We start from the raw sequence: 7500 nt of genomic DNA on the forward strand, positions 1-7500 counted from the left end.
TTTCAGATTTCTTTGAAAAAAAAAAAAAAAAAAAAAAAAAAAAAAACGAGTAAAGATTATTAAAACTACCAAGAACAATAATATTTCCCTTTGGAGAATCCTAGTAATACCAAAAACAATAGTATTCCCCTATGGGAATCCTAATCCTAATAATAATAATAATAATAATAATGATAATAATAATAATGATAATTATAATAATAATAATAATAATAATGATAATAATAATAATAATAATAATAATAATAATAATAAAAATGATAAAAATAATATTAAAAATAATAAAAATAATGAAAATGAAAATAAAATAACAATAATGAACAAAAGGAAAATAATAAAATTAATAGAAATAATGAAAATAATATAAAAAATAAAAAATAAAAAAAGAATAAATATAGAAATAAGAAAAATAAAACAAATAAAAATCAAAACACAATCAAATTCATTATAAAAATGAAAATAGTAAAAAATAAATGAATAATAAAAGCAAAATTGATAATAAAAAAAAATGAAATTAATAAAAATAATGAGCATTATGAAAATAATAATAATAACAATAATAATAATAATAATAATAATAATAAAAATAATAATAAACTCCCCAAAAAATAATAATAAAAATAAAAATAAAAAAATTATAAAAATTTAAATAGAAATATTAATAATAATAAGAATAAAAGTAAAAAAAAATAATAATAACAACAATATGAGTGTCAATAATAATAAAAATGAAAATAAAAATAATAATAATAATAATAATAATAATAATAATAATAATAATAATAATAATAATAATAAAAATAATAATGATAATAATAATAATTTGAATAATAAAAATAGAATTATAATTACATTTACAATAAAAAAATAACTACAATTGAAATTAAAACTAAATATTAAATTAAAATTAAATTTCAAATTACAGTGAAAAATAATATTATAATAATAATTATAATAAAAAAATAATAATAATTATAATATTAATACTACTACTACTACTACTACTACTACTAATACTAATAATAATAGTAATAATAATAATAATAATAATGATATTATTATTATTACTATCCAAGCTACAACACTAGTAGGAAAAGCAAGATGCTATAAGCCCAGGGGCTCCAACAGGGAAAAATAGCCCAGTGAGGAAAGGAAATAAGGAAATAAATAAATGAAGAGAACAAATTAACAATAAATCATTCTAAAATAAGTAACAACGTTAAAACACACATGTCATATATAAACTATTAACAACATCTAAAACAAATATGTCATAAATAAACTATAAAAAGACTCATGTCCGCCTGGTCAACAAAAAAGCATTTGCTCCAACTTTGAACTTTTGAAGTTCTACTGATTCAACCACCCGATTAAGAAGATCATTCTACAACTTGGTAACAGCTGGAATAAAACTTCTAGAGTACTGCGTAGTATTGAGCCTCGTGATGGAGAAGGCCTGGCTATTAGAATTAACTGCCTGCCTAGTATTACGAACAGGATAGAATTGTCCTGGGAGATCTGAATGTAAAGGATGGTCAGAGTTATGAGAAATCTTTTGCAACATGCATAATGAACTAATTGAACGACTGTGCCAGAGATTAATATCTAGATCAGGAATAAGAAATTTAATAGACCGTAAGTTTCTGTCCAACAAATTAAGATGAGAATCAGCAGCTGAAGATCAGACAGGAGGACAATACTCAAAACATGGTAGAGTGAAAGAATTAAAACACTACTTGAGAATGGATTGATCACCGAAAATCTTGAAAGACTTTCTCAATAACCCTATTTTTTGTGCAATTCAAGAAGACACAGACCTTATATGTTTCTCAAAAGTAAATTTACTGTCGAGAATCACACCTACAATTTTGAAAGAGTCATACATATTTAAAGAAACATTATCAATACTGAGATCCGGGTGTTGAGGAGCCACCGTCCTTGACCTACTTACAATCATACTTTGAGTTTTGTTAGGATTCAACTTCATACCCCATAATTTGCACCATGCACTAATTCTAGCAAAATCTCTATTAAGGGATTCACCAACCCTAGAGCTACATTCAGGGGATGGAATTGATGCAAAGAGAGTAGCATCATCTGCATATGCAACAAGCTTGTTTTCTAGGCCATACCACATGTCATGTGTATATATTATAAAAAGTAATGTGCCAAGAACACTACCCTGTGGAACACCGAATATCACATTCCTATAGTCACTATGGTGCCCATCAACAACTCTTTGAGATCCATTACTTAAAAAATCAATAATAATGCTAAGAAACAACCCACCCACTCCCAACTGTTTCAGTTTGAAAACAAGGGCCTCATGATTAACACGGTCAAAGGCAGCACTAAAATCAAGGCCAATCATACGAACTTCCCGACCACAATCAAGGGATTTCAGTACAGCATTGGAGATTGTAAGAAGGGCATCACATGCTCCAAGGCCTTTACGAAAACAAAATTGCAAACTAGGGAGTAGATGATTACCTTCAGCAAACCTATTAAGACGTTTTACCAGAAGACGTTCAAAAACTTTAGATAATATGGGAGTTATGGAAATTGGGCGGTAATCAGTGGGACTTGAGCTACCACAAACACATTTATATAGAGGAGTAACATTACCAATTCTCCAACTAGTGCTAAAAGCTCCTCTTCTTGCTAACTTGCGCAAAATAACAGATAACTTTGGAGCTAAGAAATCTGCTGTCTTTATAAAAAACAAAGGAAAAATGCCATTTGGGTCTAGACCTCCATAAGCATCAAGGTCCACCAACAGAGCTTCAATCTCACGAGATCGAAAAGCTAAACTAGTTGGTTTAGCCTCAGGAAAACAGGAATGAGGAAGTTCAAGTTTTTCATTACTCTGTTTACTGTCAAAAACATCAGCCAAAAGGGTTGCCTTTTTCTTTGGACAGTGAGTGACTGAGCCATCTGGTTTAAGTAAAGGAGGAACTGTTGCATCTATACCAAAGAGTGCAGATTTAAGGGTAGACCACCATTTATGTTCCTGAGTTGTACCAGAAAGTGTTTCTTTTATGGTTAAATTGTACTCCTTTTCAGTTGAGGCATAAACTCTCTGAGCAAAAGCTCGAAGCTGGGTATAGTTGTTCCAGGTCAAATCTGATCTGTTACCCTTCCAAAGATGATAGGCCTCCTGTTTCTCCAAATAAGCACGTCTACAATCATAATTGAACCACGGTTTGTCCTTCACTCTGTACCTTAGCACACGAGAAGGGATACGCCTATCAATTATGTTGACTAGATTCTCATTCAAAGGGACAACGGGATCTACACTATTATATAATTGTGACCAATTCAAGCACAAAAGATCATGTAAAATCCCATTCCAGTCTGCTTGGGATTTCATATAAATTTTACAAGAATATGATATATCAGGGACAGGCTGCTCAGTCTTCACTAATAATGAAATCAGGCATGATCAGATGTCCCGACTGGAGAACCAACCTTACTAGTTATAACGCCAGGGGAGTCAGTGTATACGAGGTCCAAGCAATTACCAGACCTGTGAGTAGCTTCATTTATGATTTGCTCACAGCCTGATTCAGAGGCAAAGTCTAAAGCTCTTAAGCCATGGCGATCGGTAGGAGAGATAGAACTTAACCACTCCCTATGGTGAGCATTAAAATCACCAACAAAGACAAAAGAAGCCTTTGTATCATCTTCTTGTATCTTAGCCATAATGGTAAGAAGACAATCGAAGATAGAATCATCTATGCCTGCCACAAACTTTTATTACCTGAATCTCATGACATCCACATTGATAGCAGGACTTATGAGAAGCAGGGTACTCGGTCCTAATATACACCGCCATTCCCCTGGCCCTAGGGATGGCATCACGTTTCAACATTATTGGCTTCTTAAAACCAGTTATAAGGAGCTCAGATGAGTGCCTCATATTAGAAACCAAAGTTTCTGAACACAAAAGAATATCATACTGTCTGGACGCAACTGTAAAGTCTTGGATATTTGCATGAAGACCACGAATATTGCAATACAGAAGACGACATTGACGAAATCTAGGACGTACTGGTCCCGGATTTCGCTCAATGTCTCCAGACAGCATAAGAATTAATAAAAATAAAAAAGAGACATCATACTTAAAAACTAGATTAACAAGAATTATAACAAAAACAATACGTACAGAATTATAAACAAAGTGATTGATGATACCCATAGACTATAGTAAAAAGTCGGAAAAACTGGTCAACATGGAGGAGCCGATACACCATGCAAGGCTAAATACCCTCCAGGATAGCCACTTCAACTGAACAACTGAACAATAATAATAATAAAAATCAAATATAAATATAAAAAAACAATCAAAATAAAAGTAAAAGTAAAAGTAAAAGTAAAACTAATAATAATAATGATAATAATAATAATAATAATAATAATAATAATAATAATAATAATAATAATAATAATAATAATAATAATAATAATAATAATAATAATAGAGACTTTTTGAGACTTTATTTATTCCTACATATATACTACATATAAGAAGCCAATAAAGGAACTAAGTCTTGCTATGGCAAATATATTGGACAGAGCAAAGATTTTAAAATTCAATAAATAATATATTATGTACAATAAGCCAGTAAACTCTGTTTAAAGTAAATTAAAAATATACCTAACTTCAATAATAGTTTTTCAATAAAAGAAAAGGTTTACTTAAAGAAATAAAGAATCTGAAATATAAAACTTAAAGAAATAAAGAATCTGGAATATAAAACATCATTATCTTAAGTACAATCACCTAGTTAAAGTTTTTATACATAACGATTACTGCAAACTCATTTACTAAAAATATAAGAAAATATTATATAAAAATTATATCAAAGGAAACCTAAAACAGAGAAACTACCATATGTTTATATTTCCTCTTCAAAGTTACAACAGCCTGAGGCTTTAAAAGATCATGAGGTAGTTCGTTTAACAGTCTGCACGTCTGAAACAAAGCAGACTGCTTCTCCACCTCCACCCTAACTGCCGGGAGATTGATCCTCACTCCAAGAGTACCTTACGAGTGTGAAGGCAACAGTGGGGCATAATACTCACTGAAAATGTCAGACTTTCTATAAAAAAAAACATTGTGAATAATAATAATAACAATAATAATAATAATAATAATAATAATAATAATAATAATAATAATAATAATAATAATAATAATAATATTAATAATATTGATAATAGTAATAATAATAGTGAAAATAATAGAAATAATAATAGTAATAGAAATAAATAATAATAATAATAATAATAATAATAATATTAATAATAATAAATAAATAAATATGAAAAAATATAAATAGAAATATTAATAATACAAATAACAATAAATGATATAATTATAAATATTAAACATAAATATAATAATAAAAATAGAAATGAAAATAATAATAATAGAAATAATAATATTAATAAAAAAACAACAACAATAATAATAATAATAATAATAATAATAATAATAATAATAATAATAATAATAATAATAATGATAATAATAATAATAAAAATAATAATAATAATGATAATGATAATAATAATAATAATAATAATAATAATAATATTAATAATAATAATATTAATTATAACAATATTTCTAATAATAATAACAATAATAACAATATTAATAACAATGATAATAATAATAATAATAATAATAATAATAATAATAATAATAATAATAATAAATAAAAATGAAAGTATATTTAAAATTGAAATTCAAATTGTAATCATAATGGCAGTTGAAATTAAATTAAAATTGAAATTAAGCTTTAATTAATATTAAAATCAAAATTAGAATAAAATTTGAAATTAAGATTAAAATTTAAATTTTAATAATAATAATAATAATAATAATAATAATAATAATAATAATAATAATAATAATAATAATAATAATATTAATAATAATAATAATAATAATAATAATAATAATAATAATAATGGATATAAAAAAAGTAATGAAAATAATGTTTACAAAATAATAAAAATCATAAAAAATAATATTAAAAATAATAAAAATAATGGAAATTATGTTAATATTTTGCTATATGTTTTTTATCATTATTTTGAATTTTATTCTTTTGAACAGTGTTTTGAATGCTGCTTTCCATGTCAATATTCGGTTATTTTTAACGCAAACTTTTTCAGTATCTTTTTCTTCGAACTTATATAATACTTCGGTCACTAATTAACAAAATATAATGGACGTAAGGTTATTACAAAATTTATAAAACAATATAAAAAAAATGGGGCAAAAATTCTCAAAACATCTATTTAGAATTGATAACACCCGAAATGTTGGAGATTTATATATATTCCGCTATTGTTGGGTAAAAATAGAAAATATGGCATAAAGTTCTAAATGTAAGCGATATATTGCGGTATTTTATTGTAATTATGTAATATATATATATATATATATATATATATATATATATATATATATATATATATATATATATATATATATATATATATATAAATATATATATATATATAAATATATATATATATATATATATATATATATATATATATATATATATATATATATATATATATATATATATATTTATCAAGAAAAGTGTCTGTATTCAGCCTTCTAATACTCACAATGGAATATTAGGAGGCCGACAGAACGGACAACTTATAAGGCCAGCAATGTGTCTAACACTTAAATTATTTGGTGGTAAAGAAATAAAAGTAAACAATTTAAGGGGTAAGGATATAAAGAGTGTGATAAACCATAGAGCTTGAATTTGTTCTTTATAATCACTTGCTTCTGTCTTTCATGAGCGGCCTTTAAAAGTAAAGACCCTTAAAGTAAATGAAATGTGAAACTTTAAAATACCAGTCGTATATATAAATATATATATATATATATATATATATATATATATATATATATATATATATATATATATATATATATACATATATATATATATATATATATAAATATACATATATATATATATATATATATATATATATATATATGTATATATATATATATATATATATATATATATATATATATATATATATATATATATATATATATATATATATTTATATATATACATATATATACATATATATATATATACATATATATATATATATATATATATATATATATATATATATATATATATATATATATATATATATATATACATACATATATATGCGTTTGTGTGTGTGTGTATGTATGTGTGTGTGCACACGTGCGTGTGTGCGTATGTTTGTATTAGGAATTCTCTCTAATATTATTGCGAATATCATTTCCAATGGTAGTGTAATTATAGCAAACAAAATGCAATTAGTAAGTTCCATTTCTTTGCCGGAATAATAATCTTGAAAAACAAACCTCATAGAATAAGAATAATAATGCAGGAACATTTTAATATTCAACTATACGAAATACGGAATCGTGGTTTGAATTTATTGGGTCTGTAA

Source organism: Palaemon carinicauda, chromosome 5, assembly GCF_036898095.1.
Source record: "Palaemon carinicauda isolate YSFRI2023 chromosome 5, ASM3689809v2, whole genome shotgun sequence".
Classification (NCBI taxonomy): domain Eukaryota; kingdom Metazoa; phylum Arthropoda; class Malacostraca; order Decapoda; family Palaemonidae; genus Palaemon; species Palaemon carinicauda.